Raw genomic sequence first — 21,281 nt, forward strand, 5'->3', positions numbered from 1 at the left:
GTTCATTCATTCAACTTTTATTTGGTGTTTATCGACCCCACGTTCCAGGCATAGATTACATATCAATGACCTTGTGTACTATTTATGTACATTTGAGGTCAGAAGACCCGTTTTTAAATCCTCCCACTAACTTTGCCAACTCTGTGAGCCTCAGTTTCCTATTCTCACGGGGACCTTGTTGGAGTCGAATGATTTCATATGCATAATGGATGTCATATGTCAATGGGAGGTGCCAACGTTAGGGATATGAGGAGTGTTGCTAGGGCAAGCCTTAACTGTGTAGGTAACAATGGAATTCTGATTAAGAATGCACTTAGGTGGGGGCGCCTGAGTGGCTCAGTTGGGTAAGCATCTGACTCCTGATTTTGGCTCAAGGCATGATCCCAGGGTCGTGGGATCGAGCCCTGTGCCGGGCTCAGCGCTGAGCATGGAGCTTGCCTAAGATTCTGTCTCTCTCCGTCTGCCCTCCCCTCCTCCCCCCTCACCTCCCGTCCTACCTCGCCCCGCCCCACTAGTGCATAAGGTCTCTCTCTAAAATAAAAATATAGAAGAACACTCTTAGGTGACTTCTCTCAGGAGAACTAACAGGAGAGAAACAAGCTCTAGGCTACTTGCTTTATCTCTGGGCATGAATTAAGCCTTTAAAACCCTTTAGGGAGTAGGGGATGCCCCGCTTTCCAAAGTCAGTAATCCTACAAGGCTACTTGACTTCCAGAGTTTTTCACCAACCATTCACTGATCCCTGTTTTCCTGTTCAATGCTTCTTCACAATACACCTGCTAGTGTGCAAGAAATATCCTCCTTCCCACCTCCATGGCGATGGACCCTGGAAAAGGTAACCTGCATGGAAAGAGAGGCAAGGGCAGGTAACAAAATTGTTCTTATTGGGTCTATTTGATTCCTACTAGGCAGGGGCTTGGATGATTTGACCAAAATTCTAGCCAGGTGGTGGAGAAGAGAAGGCTGAGTTGAGCGCCCTGTCTTGGTTCTATTTACCAAGACAGAGCCAAGTGATGAGAGGAGGATGAGTGTCCCTCTCTGGCTGCTCTGCTCCTGAGTCATGTCCTTGGTAAGCCCACAGCCTTTGAATCTGGAAAGGCACCATCTGATGGGGCTGCATTCACAAGTCTCTAGGCGTCTCTAGGAGTTCCAGAAAGCACTGACCGCTCTGGAGAACCTTAAGAAAATGTCTTTAATTTTAAACCCCTCCTCTTCATTCATTAAATCCTCAGACTTCCTTTTGGAGCGTAAGACAGGGCAGTGTCCTGGGCCACCGTGGACTTGACCACTCTTTAGATCTGCGTTGTCTAGTATGACAGCCACATGCGGGTAATGAGCACTAGAAATGTGCTAGGCACCATGGACATTTGCTGTAAGTGCAAGGTAGTCACCAGAGCCCGAAGACCGAAGACCCAAGGAGGAATGCCAGTGATATCACGAGCGAGTTTTCAATATTGATTACATAGTGAAATGATAATAGTTTCAATTTATTTATTTATTTATTTATTTATTTATTTATTTATTAAAACCCCAAACTTTTATCTTGTGACCAGTCGTTGAGCTCCTGCAGATGAACTGGATGCAGCAACAGCCGCCCTCTTGGGTTTAGGTATCGTTCCTTCGCAGAATCCGTGCCTGAATCCACGGTACACGATTTTTAGGTGTCTCATTTGACTGGTCCCCATGGTATTTCATCTCTTAGCCTTGGCGCTCCAGTTATACTTTCAATCACACTTCTTATTTCGCTTATTTTAAAAACACTGACATTTACTAATTATTTGGATTTTAGCATCCTAACTTGAAAAGTACTCTCTCTGTTATGGGCTGAATTATGTCCCTTCAACATGGCCGCAGAATGTGACTGACTGTATATGAAGACCAGGCCTTTGAAGAGATGGTTAAGTTAAAATGAGGCTTTTAAGCTGGGTCTTAATCCAATCTGGCTGGTGTCCTTAGCAGATGAGGAAAGCTGGACATAGAAAGAGGCACGAGGGATACCCAGGCACAAAGGAAAAACTATGTGAGGACACAGCAAGAAGGCAGATGTCTGCAAGCCAAGAAGAAAGCCTCAGGAGAAACCATCCCTGTGAACGCCTTGATCTTGGACTTCTAGCCCCCCGAAGTGTGAGAAAATTAAGTTCTGTTGTTTAAGCCGCCTGGTCTGTGGTATGTTTTCGTGGCAGCCCTTGGAAATGTATACACTACCTTTTTCTTGGTAGACCTGGAGAAAGCTTAGTGACAAGAGAAAACAATTTCTCCAAGGCCAGAAATCTGCTTCCTGCCACAATCTGTTGGGGCCTCAAAGAGAGCTGGGAACACTTCTCTCTCTTATTGCTTCTGTCTGAGAGCAGTGTCTGCTCTCCAGTCCCCATGCCCATATTGTGTGCTTCTCTGTCTCCTCTTCTACTAACAGTCCTCTTTGTTCCTTGACAGATGATGAAGATTTAAGAGCACTAGCATCAGAAAACTGGCGTTTTGAAGAGAACTGGCTGACCTCAAGGTTTTATATCTAGGTCTATGGAAACACACAAACCCTTTTTCTTCTAAAGTTCTTTCAAGACATTAATCTGAAGGAAAGATAAAGCCAGATGTATTAAAATAGTCACAGGATTCTGAACACGTTTATTGGTAGAAAGAATTTAGTGTTCTAGAAAATTTTATATCTATTGGACAATAGGGGTAACCAAAAGATTCGAAGGGAGGATGCCAGGCCATATGACTTCTAGAGTTTTCTGCTAACTCTAAGATCAACAGGTCTGTAACTTTCTGTCCTAGGGTTTCATCTACTCTGGATGGGAGCAGTCTTAGGGATGGAGAGAGGACCGTTCAGACCAGGTGCATCTTGGAGCTGGTGAACGTCAGTGGAAGCTTCATCTTCACAGACATCTGCCTTCTAGAAAACAGAGTTGTGGTCCATCGCTTTGCCAATGAGTCAAGAAACTGTTTTCTTAACCAGGTCAGTAGAATAGCATAAAAGGCCTTAAGTCACATCAAGTCTCCTTAGAGATGATTTTTGAACTTGCAGAACATGCATCTATAAAATGGCTTGGACACAGATTTCACTGAAGGGAGAAAAAGTACAAAAGACTATGATAGACCCAAGGATTATTGTCTTGGCTTCTCTAGAACAGCTGTCTGGCAAATGTTACACCACGTCTGAGATTATTTTAGAAACTTTGTCTTGGAGAAGAACACGTAGGGAGAATACCAGACGGATTTGCTCCTTTCCCCGCCCCCCCCCATCACAGAATAAGAATTTCAAGGACATTTGTACTTTCAATGAGATCATCCTGGTGATGGTCTTATTTTTTGAAACTTGAATCATGTCACATCTAGTAAATTTATAGCCAAGTGTGGTTACAGCAGTGAGTTGATCCCAATATAGCTATTTAGGTCTCCCTCTTCCTTTTCCTTTTCTTTATTATCATGATAAGTAGAATATTCTAAAGATATTTTGTTTCACCAAGTATCAGTTGAAGCATTCTAAATGAAAAATGTATTTAGTGGTGAAATGATCAATGATACCTACTTTCTTCAGGGCCACCTGACTGGCTCTGTCAGTAGAGCATGGAACTCTTGACCTTGGGATTGTAAATTCGAGCTCCATGTTGGGTGTAGAGATGACTTAAAAATAAAATCTTAAAAAAAAGCAATATCTACTTTCTTCAGTTTCCTTTCAGTCCTTATTTTCTGCCCAAATGTCGGATTTTCTGGGCTCAGTGAAACGGATTATGCCGGGGGGGGGGGGGGGGGGAGAGAGAGAGAGAGAGAGAGAGAGAGAACAAACAAGAGGTGTGTGCAGTGGAATAAAAAGACAATGATGAGAGCATAATAAAACTCAGTGTAGGCTTTAGGAGGGGGATCTATGCCTGTCGGGGTGAGTGAGAGAATGGCCTACTGTGAGCCCTCACCACATTCTTGTTCACATCAGAATTCCAAGTGAAGGAGCCATCTGTCAACATGTATCATTTTCATCAAGGTAGTGTCAGAACTATGAACACTAGACTCGGACCGTTACCGAAAATGCCACCTTAGCGGTTCTAATGATGACGTTGGAGTGCGTGTATGTATGCGTATTGGTTACTTTATACACTAATTATGGGGGGCTTTTGCAGCTAAACTGGAAACCAAACCATAATTCACAATATTTCCACGCTCTAAATAATAATTAAAAAAAAAACTTTTGGATCACAGCAGGGTTGTGAGTCAGGGACAGCCTATTCTACTTGGAGAGAAAGGAGGGTCTGCGCGGCTTCCTATGGGACTCCCTGGCAATATTCCAAACAGTCCCCAGGAGCATCATTTCTTCAAAAAAAGAAAAGCTGAAACAGCTAGAGATCTGAGACCCAGCACACAGAGGGCACTCTAGATGTTTGCAGGCTTTCGTCACCTTTCCGCAAAGGAAATGGGTATGTGCTAACTACACGCTGCCAGTTATTCACAGCCTTCATTTTCTTCCTCTTCTGCCTTCTCCAGGTTATATTAAGCTTAATTATAGGTTCACTAGGTGTTGTAGATTTCCTAAAGTCTGCAAGAAAAATAGACTTTCCGACTGACCCAGACAATGCTGAGTGCATTAAGGAATGCACTGAGGAAGGAAGGAAGGAAGGAAGGAAGGGAAGGAGGGAGGGAGGGCAAGCCAATCGTCGGCAGACAAGACGACATACACACTGTAAAATGTTTCTTTGGAAATTCGTCACTCAGGACTAATGGCAGTAGAACGCACAGGAGAATCCAGCACAGGAAGGTGCATTGTTCTGTGCGGTGGTAAGTCGGTGTTGCCTCTGTTCCTCTTACACTGTGATGATAGCACATTCATTTCTGGCGCCCCCGTCCCCCCTTGAAGAAAATCAGCATTCGTGTTACAAAATTAGATTCTGGTTTCTTAAAAAACATTTATTGAAGTGTTCATTTTACATGGGAACCATGTCAATACCCTTTAGTGTTTTGTTTTTCAGAACTTTTTTTCATTGAATGGGTCAGATTTAAAGGTCAAATGGAAGAGCCACTGCTAACTAAAGGTTGATGGCGAATGACATTCAGGCATCATCAGTTTCAACCAGCAAAGATATAGGACTCGTTTTCAGACATTCATTGAGCGCATGTCTTTTTAGCGCTGCACCAGTCTGCCTCAGCTGACAGGTTACTGCCCTGTCCTTGAGGGAGGCAGCCTATTTCTTGGAAACAGTGACAAAAATATGCTTAACATTCACTACTTTGACTTGTGTCTACATTTCTTCTTTAAAGTTTTTTATTTTTATTTTTTTATTTTTACTTTTTTAAAAGTTTTTTATTTTGAAATAATCTCATACTTACACAAAGTTGGCAAAAATGAAACAAAGAACTTCTTTCCTGAGCCTGAATACTGTAATGTAGAATTCCTACAAACAAGGAAATTCTTCTACATAACTGGAATGCAATCATCAAAATAAGGAAATTAACACTGATGCCTTCCTACCATCGAGCTTCAGGTGTTGTTCAGGTTTTGACAGATCATGGTCCCTACAACAGAAACCCAGTTCAGGATCACCTGTTGTATTTCGTTGTCCTGTCTCCCACTTCTTTCACTCAGAGTGCCTCCTCAGTCTTTCCTTGACTTTTACAACTCTGATACTTCTGAATGTCACATTCTGATTATTTTGTAGAGCGTCCCTCCATTTGCATTTGTCTGATATTTCCCCGATTTTTCATTATAAAATTAGTCTCTCTTGGGGTGCGTGGGTGGCTCAGTTGGTTGAGCGTCTGACTCGTGATTTCTGCGCAGATCATGATCCCAGGGTCGTGGGACCCAGCCCCACGTTGGGCTCTGCACTGGGTGTGGAACCCGCTTAAGATTCTCTCTCTTTCCCTCTGCCTCTGCCCCTCCCCTGTTCTCTCTCTCTCTCTCTCTCTCTCTAAGATACAAAAAAAAAAATTACTCTCTCTTTGTCACGAATGAGAATTTTGTGTAGTGGTACTCTGAAACTATGCAAATTTCCCATTTCTTATTCAACTCCTCCCCCACCGCCCAGGTTTCAACATCCACTGGTATCTCTTGGATGAATTAATTATTGCTAAGATGGTTGCTGAATAGTGATTTTTAAAATTCCATCATTTCTTCATCTATTAGCTGGTATTTTACTGTAAGGAAAAACTGTCTTTCTTCTCTATTTTTTTGTGTTAGCATGGACTTAGGGATTCCTATTTTCCTCAATAATTACAATGTATTACTACCATTATTTATTTTGAGAAATAAACTGCCCCAGATTTGACCAGTGGGAGTGCTTTCAAGCTGACTTCTGTGCCTTGTTGACATATTAGTCATTCTTTGAGAGGCTGTGAATCTTTTGAACAGAAACTCTGCTGTGCTCAACAGAAAGGGGGGCTCTTCTTGGAGTCTGGGTGCCTGGGCTGCAGTCCTCTTGGCTTCTTTCGTTCATAGTTGGGTATCCACGGGAGAGTGGTCCTTCCGCTTGAAAGCATAAAATGGGGATAACCAATATCTGCATTATCTGTAATATTGGCATTGATTGAATTAAATCTGTACAAAAGGAAGCATGATTTCAATCTGATTAATCATGAAATTCAGCATCCATCAACATGCCGTTGCATTTGAAAACAATCTATGGTTAGATTTTCCTGAGTCTGAATGAGGATTGCTGAGACCATTGTAGAACATCTAAAATCAAACAAGTTAGGGATGTCTGGGTGGCTCTGCCGGTTAAGCGTCCAACTTCAGCTCAGGTCATGATCTCATGGCTTGTGAGTTCAGGTCCCACGGTGGGCTCTGTGATGACAGCTCAGAACCTGGAACCTACTTCAGATTCTCTCTCTCTCTGCCCCTCCCCTGCTCCCTCTCTCTCTAAAATAAATTAACATTAAAAAAAATTTTTTTTAAGAAACTAAAACCAAACAAGTTAGTTTAAGCAACTACTTTCAAAAGCAAAAATTCTAAAAGAGTTATGGAAATGTTTCTAGATAAAAACAGTGCTCAGTGTGGGATGAACATGCATTTTAAGATGCTTAAATGATATGGAGTGAAGCCCCAGACTAGGCGAGGTGAAACCTTATGAGAGACCTACGCCCTCCAGACCAGTTAGGTGGTAAGAGCCCTGTTCCTGGTGGGAAGCACAGAGGCCCACAGCCAGACTTTTGTGGAGAAGGAAACACCTTTCTGTGCTGAATGGTGAAGCAGGCATCAGCCCCTAATTCATTCGTGACCCTGGGCGGGCTGCACCCCTCCCCGGGCCTCATTGTCGCCAACAAAGCCAAAAAATAAACAAGGGTGCAAAAGTCCTTTAAACTCTCTAAAGTACCGCTAAAACTTCTATCTGAAGATGTCGGATGTGATCTCTCTCCACCCTTGAGACTCTAAAATTCTCTGCCCCGTCCCCTGAGCTTTGATTCCAGGGGCTGTTTATTTTGAGCATCAGTTTGTGCACAGCCCATAATCAAGGATTCAACCTCTCTCACTGCGGGTGTCCCCTCTGGAGAGGAAGTGAACCAGTCGGGTTTTGTGAGCTGGCATTCTCCCCTTCAAACGTAATCGCGGCCCTGCCCTAGGGACTGGATAGAGAGAAAGAGAAGCTTTCTTCCTAATCCATTAGTATACTGGTTTGTAGTTCTTGCCGTTGCGAATTACATTAGAGGGAGGGACTCAGGAAGAAAAGATATTTTGCCAAGGTGGGGCATTCGTTTTCTATGGTGGCTGTAACAAATGACTACAAACGGGGTGGCTTGAAACAACAGAAATTTATCTTCTTACAATTCTGGAGGCCACGATTCTGAAGTCGTGATGTCAGCAGGGTCTCAGCCTCCCTCCAAGAGCTCTAGGGGAGGATCCTCCCTTGCTTCTTTCAGCTTCTGGTAACTCCCGGGGTTCTTTGGTTTATGGCTGCATCATTCAATTTCTGCCTCTGGCTTCTCCTCATCTGTATGAGGGCGCTTGTCATTGGTTGTAGAGCGCGTGCGGGTAAAGCAGGGTGACGTTATCTAAAGATCCTTATTTAACTGCATCTGCAAAGACCCTTTTTCCAAATCAGGTCACATTCATAGGTTTGGGGCGTTAGGATATAGACATATCTTTTGGGGGGCTACCATTCAACCCACTATAGGTGCCTTTTTTCTCGCACTTCCTGCGGTTTCTGACAGGCTCACAGCAGGTCCGCTCCGGGTCACCTTCACTCTGGGACCAGGCTGATGGGGTGGTGGATTTGGAATAAGGTGGTCTTGTGGCAGAGGGAGAAGAGCGTGTGGGACACCTCAAGGTGGCTCTTGAATCTTTTGCCTGGAAGTGATGGCTGTCACTTCTGCTCATTTCACCAGCCAGGGCAAGCCCTGTGACCAAGGTTGATGTCAGTGAGGAGGAGAAATATCATCTTTCCCCAGGGAGGGGCAGGGACTATTTCTGAACCACAGTAAGGCAGGCCATAGGTGCTGTAGGAGGAGCCCCTCTGTCTGTTTAGAAGCTGCAGAACTTCCCACCCAGGGAAGATCGCCGCTCATCCAGGCTTCCTCCAAATCCTTAGCACCCCTTCTACAAGCCCTGTGCTGTCTGCATGTTCTGACCACACCCTCCACTTCATCCTGCGCTCGTCCCCCAGCCCTCGTCGTTCCTCATTTCCAAGAAAGAAACAAAACAAAACATGTTGACTTAAGAGTTTTATGCTCTTGCCTGCGAGACTGCTGTCGGAGCTTTGCTTCCTAAACAGACCCCACGCCGAGCGTTTAAAGCACGGCTATTTTCACAGCAGCCACCAGAAGAGAACTTCGCTCCTTCCTCTGTTTGCAGAGGCTCTGAGAAATGGTCAAGGACTTGGCCCCGAAGCCACAGATGGACTTAGCAGTGGATCCCAAGAGCCTTCAACAGCTGAGGCAGAAGAGGCCTGAGGGAGGGGGAGTGTAGCTGGTAGGAATCTCGTGTTCCATAATCGGGCCGCCAGGGCTCTGCAAGGCCCCAAAATTTTAAGTCAAAGCGCGTGAGAGTAGGTGTCCATCGTGTGTATATTTTCTGCCGGGAGCCACAGCTTACATCCCATTCTCAAAGAATATGCAGACCCAGAAAGAGGAAGAGCCACAGAACCTAATCTAATTCCTTCATTATGTGGCTGATATGGAAATTGAGGTTTGGCTCCTTGGACCAAATGGACTGACTCTATTTAATATATGACTGATAACTTCATCAAGAGCTTTTCCCCTAAACCTTGGTTTTGTTTCTGTGAGTTCATTTCTCTAATGTTACAACATATTCTGAGAGAAAGGAAGACTCTTTGGAAAGTTACATTGACTTTTAAAGCCACAAGGGGATCATTTGGGACATTCCTACCTCGGCGGTTATTACCCCGCAGAGCTACCTCTAGCCTTCTCTTTGGTCTCCACGGGGACCCGTTACGTCTCTAACAAGCAAGTATGAAGACTTATAGTGCTGGCTTACCAGAAGGGTTTGCTTCGGGAATTTCACAAGACAGGACTGCTGCTGTCTTGCACGGAAATTTACATCCCATGAAGCAGAAGAGAGAATGACGATGGCAGATGATGGTAATAGGATTGCATCAATATTACATGGCTACTAGGCAGAGAACCCATAGGTTTAATAGCACAGCTCTATTTATCCTCCTCTGTTTCCAGGACACTGGTTGGGGGTGAATGGTGTTTCCTTTTTACAGATACAGAAACAGAGGATCAATAATTTATTAAATACGAATTATTTAATATTTCCTAACAGGGTCCGTGGCTGGGGCTTCCGGGGTCTGTGAACCCCTGACATGAGCTGCAAAGACAAGTATGTATTTGTATGTGCATTTGGGGGAAGGAGAGAGGAGCACGTGATTTTCATCAAATTCTACCAAGTTCTGTGGTTGTGAAAGGTTCAGAGCTGCTTTTATTGTATACTAATTGGCAGAATAGCCCAATCTTGACATGGAACCCGATCTTTTTGATTTCCCTCCCTTTTGGCCTTGGTTGCTGACCTCCACAACAGCAGACAAAATCGAAAGCAAGAACAATTGTGGAAGAGTCACGTTAGATAAGTTTCCCTAACTCATCTCTGTCCTGGAAAGTTTAAAATCTTCCTTCTACTTATGATAGTCCTGACTACGGTAGAGTCCCAGTAGGTTAGAGTGGAAAGAAACCCTAAAACACGTCAGGATTCACAGATGGAAAAACTGAGGCCTAAAACATTGATCACATTCACATAACAAATCAGGGTTCGAGTTCCTGTGCATTCCTTTTTGAGAAATCAGCTCCATCTCAGTAGGGAGGCTCTTGCCAAAATTTCTTAACAAATGACAATTCAGTGTGACTCATTTTTTTTTTTTTGACATCATGCAAATGAGGGAAACAAGACTGAGTGGCTTTCTGTCCAGAGATCAGGATATGAAGTCTGTCTGGGGCCACACGTTCCCTTGGGACATGTCGTAGTGTCAGAAATGGGTTCTGGAAGAAGCGGGCCTTTGTCCGTTTCTGTTTGGTGAGTGAGCTCCTCTCAGCCGTGGTGGCTGTAGGGGTGGTTCCGCACCCACACATACTCTGAGGGAGACTTACACCAGGCAACCTCGTTAGGACTGCCATCAGGGATTGCTGTCTCTAGATCTGCCATCAGAGGCCCCTTTCCTCCTAGCCTCTATTTTTTCTGGGGGAAAACGTTGTCTTTGCCAGATTAGATGTTCCGAGCCAACCAGTGCCTCCCTCCCACCTGAAGCAGAACCACAGTCATTGGGCCCCTTACACTGAGGGCCCCAAGAAGCACTGAGCTAATGCTGTTAAGTTGTGCAGGATTTTATTTTTAAATGGCTTTTTGCTTCACAGGTGGATTCCCTTCTGGCCTGAGGGACTCTGGACCTCTGTGACTTCCAAGAGGGGTAAAGTTCAATGCTAACCTCACCAGCGAGAGGTCAGTTTCAGAAGCTGGCCATGCCCTGGTTTCTTCCAAGGAGACAAAACAGTGTTTCTCAGAGGGGCCTGTGAGAAGGCACTTCAGAAATGTAGTGATTTATAAGCAGGATGTTATTTCCTATACAGTAGGAAAGCTGGAGGATCCCTTTATTTTTTTTAAAAAAATCTGAAAAAAAATTTTTTTTAATGTTTATTTATTTTTGAGACAGAGAGAGACACAGCATGAGCGGAGGAGGGGTAGAGAGAGAGGGAGACCCAGAATCTGAAGCAGGCTCCAGGCTCTGAGCTGTTGGCACAGAGCCCTATGCGGGGCTCGAACTCACAAGCTGTGAGATCATGACCTGAACCGAAGTCGGACGCTCAACCGACTGAGCCACCCAGGCGCCCGCTTTATTTATTTTTATAAAGTTTATTTATTTTGAGGGAGAAAGAGCGCCCCGGTGTGCGTGCGAGTGGGGGAGGGGCAGAGAGAGAGGGAAAGAGAGAAGCCCAATCGGGCTCTGAGCTGTCAGCACAGAGCCCCACGTGGGGCTCAAACTCACGAACCCTGAGATCATGACCTGAGCTGAAACCAAGAGTCGGATGCTCAACTGACTGAACCACCCAGGCGCCCCTGGAGGATCCTTTTTGTACTATCCACTCAGGGGACAGATGAGGAACCTGAGGCCCACACAGGGTCAGTGGCTGCAGGAGGCCCCTGAGCCAGGTGGTAGCAGAGCCCGGCAAGGGCCCAGGGTCTTGTGACAGAGCTGGTGAGCTGGACGCTCTACACATCCCTCTTTCTATATTCATCCCTGTTCCTGCAGTCTTCCTCAAACTTCAGTCTCCAAATTGTGCCACAGGTTAAATTGGGGGGCCCCCTCGAGTCAAAATTTCAAGAACTTAAGAATACAGATCATGAGATCTGCCAAATAGCATCTAAGACACTTCCACTTTGGAATACACTATAGTGTAAGTGGTGGGGGTCCCTCGGGTCCTTTGCAGCCAGGGTCTTGCACTCTCTCTGCCTTAAATCCTGGGGTGCGGGCCAAGCACGGAGGCCAGGGCTCCTGCTATGACTTGGCCTCAGCGAGTTCACCATGCACTCAAGTCCAAGGTGAGTTTCTGGGGAACAGGTTCTCATCACCTACCCCCTAGAGGCGGCAGGTCGCCCCTCCCTGCCCTGCTCCAGCCCCTCTGGGTTGTGCAGGAGCCAAAGGGGATTTGAGATAAAGGAGACGCAGGTAACAGGCCCAGCCCAGGCCCAAGGAGCTGAACCGGAGGCGGGAGGGTAACTCAGGCCAGCACACTCACCTCCCCGGAGATGGGGAGGGTGGCCCGGCAGCCAGAAGGAAAACTCCTGGGCTTTTTTATTGAATCCATAAAACAAAAGGTGAGGGGGTTTCTGGGCAGGGAAGGAATGCGTGGTTATTTATGGCCGCTGATCTGCAGAGGAGGAAAACTCGGAACTCCTTCCAACTCTGCGCGTGATTCATCTCCCCCGGGAGCCGCAGGGCCGAGGCGGGCGTGCGCCGGCAGCCCCGGCCCCGGCACACTCCGGCCGCCTGCTTATTTACGGTGCTTTATCAGCGGCTGTGCGCGGCGATAAAGTTTACGAAAAGAGGCGGCGTCTGCGGCAGGCGGGCCGGCCCGCGCTCCTTTCCCACACTGATTAGGATCAGCCAGGGCTTTGGAAGCTGCAGTTAAGGATCTCGGGTGCCGGGAGCCGCGTCTCCCCCTTCCTGCCCCGCCCGCCAGCCCGTCGGCTGCGGGCCCGCGTGGGAGCGGAGGTCAGGGCCGCGGCCAGGCGGGGGCGGGGAGGGGCGGGACGGAGGGGGGCGGGAGGGGGAACGCCCGCGGGGGAGGGAGCGGCGCGGCGCGCGTAGCCTGGAGGGAAAGGGCAGAATCCTTCACTCCCAAAGGCTTGGTGCCCTGTTGCGAGAGGGAACGGGCTGACGGGAGTATTTCTCTTCCTAAGGCTGGCAAATTCTCAGCCCCTACACTGACCCTTGTAAGTTCCTTCCCCATCATTTCGTGGGTGTTGCTTTGTGTTTGCATTTGGACTTGACTCATTTTCCCCCTTTTCATGGCCCTGTATTGTTCCTCCTTTCGGAAGATAGTAATTGCATAGCTGCCCCTCCAAGCCTACAGGTTCATTAGAGATTTCTAGATTAAGAGCCGTGACGCTGGACCTCAGGTCCTGGAGGTCCCGAGGACAGTCCAGGGAAGGGTCACTGCAGCCTGGGGCTCTAAGTAGCCCAGAGCAGACACCAAGGCAGGCCCTGTTCTGATGCTCTGGGAGCACTAACTTACGCCATCCTCATGGTGACTTTAGGGGGGAGGTGCCATTATTACACCATTTGACAGAAGGTGAAGCTGGGGCCCAGAGAGGGTAAGCAACTTGCTTAAGATGACTCATGAAGTCCATGGCTGAGCCAGGATTTGAACCCTGGCAGCATGGCACCACCACAGCCTGTGCACAACCTCTAAATGTCCCTGACTTTCTAGAACAGACAGCGAGCCTGGTGAGTGCAACAGCCGGGACAAGTAATCCTGCCTGGGGGAACCCAAGTGGGCTTTCTGGGGGCAGGGGTGTTATTAGGGATGGAACTTGAAGCCTAGGTGTTCAACAGACAGACGCAAAAATGAGAGGAAGGCAGTTTCCACAGAAAGGCTCCTAGGATGCGACTCCTTTCACCTTCCATTTTGTGTTCTCCCCAAGGAAGTGCAGAGCCTTTATATTGTGTGAAATGGGATCACCTTCCCAGGCCTCAGCCTGGATCCGGTGGTCTCCGTCTACTGCTAACTGAAACCCCACCAGCTCCAGCGTGCTAGTCACCGAAAGCAATCTTTCCCTCTCTCTTCTGTCACACTTGCCTATGTGCAGTAAAGCTCTCAGCTCTGGACTCCATCCATCTTTATTACTGGACTGTGAACTTCTGGAGGGCGCTGGTCTATTCCTTCCCCTCTTTACTCACTTCGCCTCAGGCCTGGCTGAATATCCTGCCCATAAGAGGTTCTTAGTAACTGCATTTGGTCAAGAAATGGGGGGTTGGGAAAGTCTCTGATCTCACGGATGCCCTGCTTACACCTTGATAGATTTCATGATCAAGCAAACTAAAAATGGAGACGACGGGTGTCCCCACCAGAGAAGGTCTGGACCACCCTCGGCCTAGAGAATACGAAGGCAGAGTCCGTCACCTAAGCCCAAAGTCCCTTAAAATCCCTCCAGCCTAGGAACAGGATTAGTCTCGGGGACTGGGCATAGCAGGAAGTCTTGTCACCCCAGCTATGAGGAAAGAACTGTGAGGGCCCAGAGCCAGGCAGATCATTGCATAATCCTTCTTGATTTCAGTTCAGCTTTCCATAGGGCCAATGACACGGTGTGGACATTTGACTCCAAAGGGTATGGTGTCAACTATGGACACCTGTCAGCATCACTGCTCAGAGGGTCGGGACTGTGTCTTATTCTTCGTTGTATTTCCATTTGTTTAGAACTTGCTTTAAAAGCATTTTAATTGGAAATGGGAAACGTGCACATGATTTACATATTAAAATGATTCCCCGGGGTCCAAGTAGACTCCTTAGCTCATCATCGCCCAGCCCAGAGGCAGCCATCATTCAGAGTTTCTTTTCCCCGAGGTGCCATGTATTATACAATATTTTTGTATTTTCTGTGAGGAATTAATAAGGTTGTTGTGAGCACCCTCAATGCCTTTGCAGGCGATGGTGATGGTGTTAGGGTTGTTGGTGATCTGGAAAAGAGGTTTTAGGGTTCCACTGACCTTGAGAACTGGAGAACTTGTCTTGTACATTATGATGATGCATAGCAATAATGGTGTAACAATAAAATCTGGATACCTCAGATGCTATCTTGAAAAAGGCAGGTCTGGTCCAAGGGTAGTGGAGAAAGGATCCAAGGAGTTGTGGTTGGCCACAGATTGGATATGGGTAGGAAATGTTAGGCCATATTAGCAAGTACCACTGTGCTCTAGGGGGATCATAAGTAGACCCGATGGAGATCAGCAAAGTATTTATTGGGTAGACTCCCCTTAAAGTATTGATAAATGTCCTGTCATTTGTTGGTTACTCTGCTGTATACTGCTAGGAGGGAGAGTCACAGAGATGAATAAAGTAACTTCTAGCTGAATAAGGAGGAAATCTATCAAGGCATAAGCAGGGCATCTGTGAGATCAGAGGCTTTCCCAACCCCCCATTTCTTGAATGCACTCATATAACGTTCAATTAAATGCACTCATGTAATGTTAAAATAAAGGGTGCCCACAACAGCCTGGTTGACCAAACTGGCATCATTTCATCTAAAAAAGAAAAGGACGAAATGTGACTTAATTATGTAAGAACATGGCACAGTAAGCTGGGTGCCCCCGGGTCGCACTGTCTGAGGACAGATGTCTTCTTGTACCCTGTGGTTGTACACCACAAAGCATTTCCAGCCCCCTGCACAACCCCTCTGAGTTGTCCTAGGAGCCCCTGGGACCTGTTCCTGCCGGCCACTCAAGTTACACTTGGGCACCCCTAGGCATTCTGGAGTCAAAGCTCTGGGGAAAGAGGAAGAAGGTTCCTTGCCTGTCTCCCTTCCCTGTGTGTGAAGTCTGGTAGTGCAGTCCCAAAGCTCCACTACCTGCTCTCTGAATTCTCCCAAAACTCTAACACGATGGTCTTCTCAGTTTTTCTGTATGGTCCTGCTGCTTTTGTAAGGCTCAGATAGGAGTCCACTGCATGTTTGGCCAAGGGATACTCAGAATTAATTGCTCTTCCCCTCCAGTGGTGAGGACTATGTTCCGGTTAACCACCGTCTCTCAGGTCACCTTTCCCACAGAACAAGCTCCCAGGCGGCCCCTGGGCCTCTCCGCAGTTGTGTCAGACAAGCCCAGACACGTCAGAATTCCAGCTCAGGTTCGAACTGAGACCTTGGTTTCCCCTCACAGTCACTACGATTCTGATCAATTGTTCACCAAAGAAGGCCAAACTAGAGGTTATGGGTATAAATGACAGCAGGAAAAGTTTTTGTGAGTGAAAAGGAAGGATTTCTTATATTGGGATGATAACAAGGAACATTATTTGGATCTCCGTAAGGAAGAGTCTAGAATCTTTCTTGAACAGTTCAGAAGAAGGCATCCCGCTTCTTTCTAACCTGATGCCTTGGTATTCCTGAGGCGAACTGACATGTCCTACCTTGAAAACCGAATGGCAGTGGCCTTTTCCCTAATTCAGGTAATGCAAGTTTTCCACGTAAATTTTTTTTCCGTACATTCTTCTTAACTCTTAAACCTTTAGCACCTGCAGGCAACCAAACTAATGAACAAGTAGTAAACATATGAATGGGAAAGCTTGAAAACCACCGATCTTGCTGAGTGTGTTACTTTTTTTTTTTTTTAAAAGAACATGTGTGCTTGTGGTTTTATACTGCCTGCCCATAATGTAGCCATATTTTCTGCTATTAAAATTGTTCCTCGTTCATGGACGGAATGAAACAGGCCATTATTCCAGGGTGTTCCCGGAACAGCCTCATGTTTCAGGAAGCACGCCATCACCCTGAGTTCTCTACCACCTGAGTACACTTGAGCCCGGCTATATTGTAGATTCTCTAGTATGTGTTTCCTTTCCTCCTTCCCCGCTCCCTCTGCTGGGTCCCGCATGGCCCAGACTGACTCCTTACCTCCGCCAGGCTAAAGATAACCTCTCCATCTGGGATGTCACCCACCCGCTAAATTTATCCTCAGGGGTGAGTTGGGGCTACCCTGACGGGTGTCTCCAGGCAAGCATCTGAGCACCCCGGGGCTCTATAGCACTGGAGGGCCTTGGGAAGGGGAAGGGACCCAGAGGGAGAGACGTGGGGGGGGGGGGTAGGGATGAAAGATGCAGAGAGAGGCTGACAGGAAGCTGGCAAAGGGACTTCAGAAAAAGGGTGACACACTGTGGCCGCGGCCGAGGTGGTCTGAAGGATTTGACCGCTCCCAGCAAAGGTTCCTTTTCTGACAGTTATAATGTTACTGTAACACAACACCCGGAGGGAAAAGCCCAGTGCTAATCGGGGCTCAAGAAGTCAGTGGACTTGGTGTACAGAGTGGGGTGTTTAATTTTATGATGTGGCTACGGGTTCCATGAGAGACTAATAAAAGAACTCCATAAAATGCGGCTTGGAGGCACCGGGCTGCAGCCTCTGCTAGAGGGTCACCCTGCTCAGAAGTGGTTTCAGAGCAGGGCCAGTGTCTAGCTGGTATGCACTGGGTATGGCCATTCCGGTTCGTAGACCATTCAGAGACTTCTGTGCCCGTTATTACAGAGCTGCTACTCTTAGGCTCCTAAGTGCCTCCCTGCTGCTGCACTGACTGCCCAGCCCCCATCCAGGACCTCCCCAGGACCCAGCAACCGAATACGGGCTGCTTGCAGACCCCACTCTGTGTCTCCAGTGCCACATCGGTTTGGAGTGGCCGGTGCCCACGCAGTTATCAGTTGGTGCGCATTTAAAATGTCACCCGTTCGGGGCGCCTGCGTGGCTCAGTCGGTTGAGCGTCGGACTTCGGCTCAGGTCATGATCTCGCGATCCGTGAGTTCGAGCCCCACGTCGGGCTTTGTGCTAACACCTCAGAGCCGGGAGCACGCTTTGGATTCTGTGTCTCCCTCTCTCTGACCTTCCGCCGTTCATGCTCTGTCCCTCTCTGTCTCAAAAATAAATAAACGTTAAAAAAAAAATTAAAAAAAAAATAGTCACCCGTTCTACAGCATGTCTTCCTGGGGGTGAGGCCTGGCAGATACCTGTGGAGCAGACCAGGGACAGTTCCATCGGACTCCCCTTCTTGGATTCCAGACCAGTCCAGGGTGCCCAAAGGAGGCTTTCTTAAGAGGTGACTCTCATTCCCCTGGTTGCTTCAAGGACACACCCAACTGTTCCCTTGAATCATATTTGACTGCCTCAAAGGAGAGTGTTAATAAGCAGAGGAATGACTTCAGGGTTGAAGAATATTTTTGGGAGAAAGAGACAAATTTGCATAATATTTCCCAAGCAGGAATTGCATTTGCCATAGAGTTTGAATTAGAAGGAAACTTAGACATCTGGTCTCTCTTTATAGCCAGCGTGGCCCCTTCTATAGCAACCTTCCCAGGAGATAGTCAGCCCCTTCTGGGTCATGCCCCTTGCCAGGGAACTCAGCTCTCTGAAAGAAGCCTCCTGTATGAACCAACAGGAACTGAAGTTTTCCTAACAAATGAGAAGTATGAGCCCCCTTTGTTGAGCTGAAATCTTTCTATACATCTCAACTTTTTGTTCCTCACCTTGATGGGATTGCAAGTTCAAAGAGAGCCTCAAAGCAAGCAATGCCATCTACTAACCTGTCCTATAGTATCAAGTGAGGTGAGAGGTCATGCAATCATTTGTTCATTCATTCATTCATTCATTCAACCTATGTTTACTGAGTGGACACAAAGTGCCAGACCATGTCCCTGGTGCTGGAGATTCAGCAGTAAACTGGAAATGGTTCTGCTCTGGGAGACTGTCCAGTCCACTGGGGCCAGTAATAGACATCTGGAGAGACCAGAGGAAGCTGGGGTGGTTGAGCTTTGCCTCTGAACCCCATTCCACGTGGGTGGGGCTGTCCTGAGTGACTGTGGGTAAGAAGCTTCTGTCTATGGTTTTCCTTTGCCCTCACCGGTTGCTAACAGCCTGGTGAGTCCACTGAAAGCATCGAGTCCTCGAGATGGGCCCTCGTTGTACAGACATGGAGATGGAGAGGCCAAGGACTTTCGCCACCATCCTCCTCACACTCTTGGAAAAGTGCTCGTGAGCATCAGCCAACATTATATAACGTGTTTTGCTGAATGAACAATTGAAGAGAATAATTCTTTTGTCTTCCATAAACCAGAAATATTGGACAATCTGGATAAGAAAAAAAGAAGACAGTAAAAATTATTCATAGATTCATCATCTACAGAAAACAATTTGGTGTTGTGCGTGCAAACTTTTTTTTCTTGGTGTATTGTAGATATGCGGATGTGGGAGAACACACACATACACACACACACACACACACGCACGCACGTGCATTTTGGACTCTATCTTTTTTGCCCAGTTATTTTCCCAGTGACCACAGCTTTAAAGTAAATCCAATTATTAAAAAAAAAAAAATCAAATTATTGTGCATAACTTTGAAGGGCTTCCCCCAAAGAAACCAGTGGAGAACAAAGAGTTTAATGGTCTTCTAAGCAGATTGGGCATCTGCCAGAGACCGCAGATCAAGTTTGTCCTTCATTTATGTGAAGAGGCTGAGGGTGGGATGGAGATTTTTATAAGATGGTACATTGGCTGCCCTTGACTTCCAACTCCAATCTGGTACTTCTCTCCATGAGGCAACCACTGGGAATGATGGTGGTGGAGGAGTGAGGACAAACAGACCCAGGGAAGGGAGCGGCAGCTGGACAGCTTTGAGCTTTGAGCTCCCCTCTGAGCCAACAGACGGAGAGCACAGAGATGAGGCTCTCTGTGTGTGTGTGTGTCCTGGGTTCCATCAGCATTCATGGGCGACCTCCCTGGTCCCAGGCTGTTGAGGAGAAGCTGAACCTGGGAAGACAGCAGAGCTGAGACCCTTCTTTCTTCCTGGTGCCTTGATCAGAACTGACTCCCTATATACAGCTACTCCCAGGACTGCTGCCACTTAAGGAACCCCTAGAAGCTGGCCCTGAGCTTCAAAGGACAGATAAAAGAAACCTGTGCACGTAAGAGGGCTCAGCAGGCAGAGAAAGGGGGAAGAAGAACCCACCGAACAGCTCCTCAAGGAAATAACACTGACAGCCTGTGCAGAAGTAACAAGGACCTTCAAACACAGTCCCAAAAAAGGACTTCCAGGAACTAAATCATATTTTTAATGAAAATAATCATTGAATGAATGAAGGCAGAATATAGACTTAGAAGATCAAGTGCAAAAATATCCCAAACAGGGGCGCCTGGGTGCCGTCTGAGCGTCCGACTCTTGATTTCGGTCATGATCTCAAATGGTTTGTGAGTTCAAGCCCTGGGTCAGGTTCTGTGTTGACAGCATGGAGCCTGCTTGGGATTCTCTCTCTCCCTCTCTCTCTGCCCCTCCCCTGCTGTCTCTCTCGAAAATGAATAAACATTAAAAATAATAATATATTGAAAATACTTTATAAAAAAAATCCTAAACATAGAACAAGAATACAAAGAGATGGAAATCATGCAGGGACAATAAGAGAGAAGGTAGCTAATGTCAGCAGACCTAAGATATCAATCCCCGGAGTTCCAGGAGGAGAAAAAGAAATAGCTGAAGGAGAGGGAATAATTAGACAAATGATAGAAGATAACTGCCCTGAGTGGGAAAGACTGGGGTCTAAGGTTTACAAACAACACCGGGGGGGTTGGGGGTCACTAGCACTGAAAGCCACATACCTAAGCCCGTCCAGATAAAATTCTTGAAAGGCACGTGTAAAGAGAACCTCTTTCCCTCTTCAGTACAAAGAGGGAAACATTAGTTACAAAGGAATGGAAAGGAGATGGGGGTCACATTTCACACCTCTAATAACGGGGACTCGAAGATGGCTGAAAAATACTAGAGCTGTCTTGCTGGTCAGGATAAAACAAAACAAGCCTTACCTGAGTGCCCAGGCCTTTTGAGAAAAAAACCTCTAGAAAGAACCGTCAGCAACACAGACAAGTCAAGACAGGGGAAGATGAAGAAGTTGGTGGGGAGCATTTGGGCCCCTGGATCACTCTGTCTGTATGTCTCTCTGTCCCTCTCTGTCTCTCCGAGGCTGTCGCAGCCAAGGCCTCAGCTGAACCCAAGGGGGAACTTTGGCGTGGAGCCCCTCTGAGCCTGGATGGGTCTGGCCTGTTCACCAGGCAGGAACCAGCAGTGAGGGTGCCCCAGGGAAGGAAGCAGACCTGGGGTGTGGCAGTTCCCTTCAGCTCCAGGCAGTTGTCTGAGGGAGAGAGATGTAGCTGGGGAGCCGACAGCAGCCAACGCTCCTTCCGCTGGGAGGGAGGGACACCACGTCCTCCACTATCTGGGTGGTTGTGCCGGGGCTGTGCTGGGAGATGCTTACCAATCAGTTTGGGGGGTGCAGAGCTCTGATTTGTGGCTTCTGCCTATTTTTGTGGTCTAAATACTCAATCATGGCTGATATCAACCTACCAAAGTGATATCGCTGCCCACAGAGGTGGGAGAAGGTGCAGGCAGCTGCCTCCCAGGGGCTGGTGCCAGCTGGCTCCCATCCCCCACTGTGTGCACCAAGGACCTTAGGGGGTACGCGGAGCAGGGGACAACAGGAGGAGCAGCAGGTGGGGCTGCGGGGCGTCCTGTGCAGTGCTAGTGCACTGGCCCTGGCAGGGGTCCCTCCTTTGGACTCATTTTCTTCTTTTGGGGTCACCTTTCTAACCCTCCTCTCTCCAGTCCCTTCCC

The 21,281-nt window shown here is 47.3% G+C and overlaps 1 long non-coding RNA gene across 5 annotated transcripts in view; it reads left to right on the forward strand.

Annotated features, from left to right (window-relative positions):
- The first annotated feature begins 320 nt into the window (after positions 1-320).
- The window catches only part of LOC122230555, a 38,044-nt gene continuing 17,083 nt past the window's right edge, over positions 321-21,281 (forward strand). For 2 of the 5 annotated variants that reach the window (XR_006207541.1, XR_006207540.1), the window contains exons 1-4: positions 533-866; positions 2,434-2,956; positions 9,704-9,760; positions 10,786-10,870. This is a non-coding gene — a long non-coding RNA (uncharacterized LOC122230555). Of the gene's footprint in view, positions 345-532; positions 867-2,433; positions 2,957-9,703; positions 9,761-10,785; positions 10,871-21,281 lie in introns of those variants that run through there. The other 3 variants (XR_006207542.1, XR_006207543.1, XR_006207544.1) reach the window with 3 other exon arrangements.

This window comes from Panthera tigris, chromosome C2 (genome assembly GCF_018350195.1).
Source record: "Panthera tigris isolate Pti1 chromosome C2, P.tigris_Pti1_mat1.1, whole genome shotgun sequence".
NCBI classification, from domain to species: domain Eukaryota; kingdom Metazoa; phylum Chordata; class Mammalia; order Carnivora; family Felidae; genus Panthera; species Panthera tigris.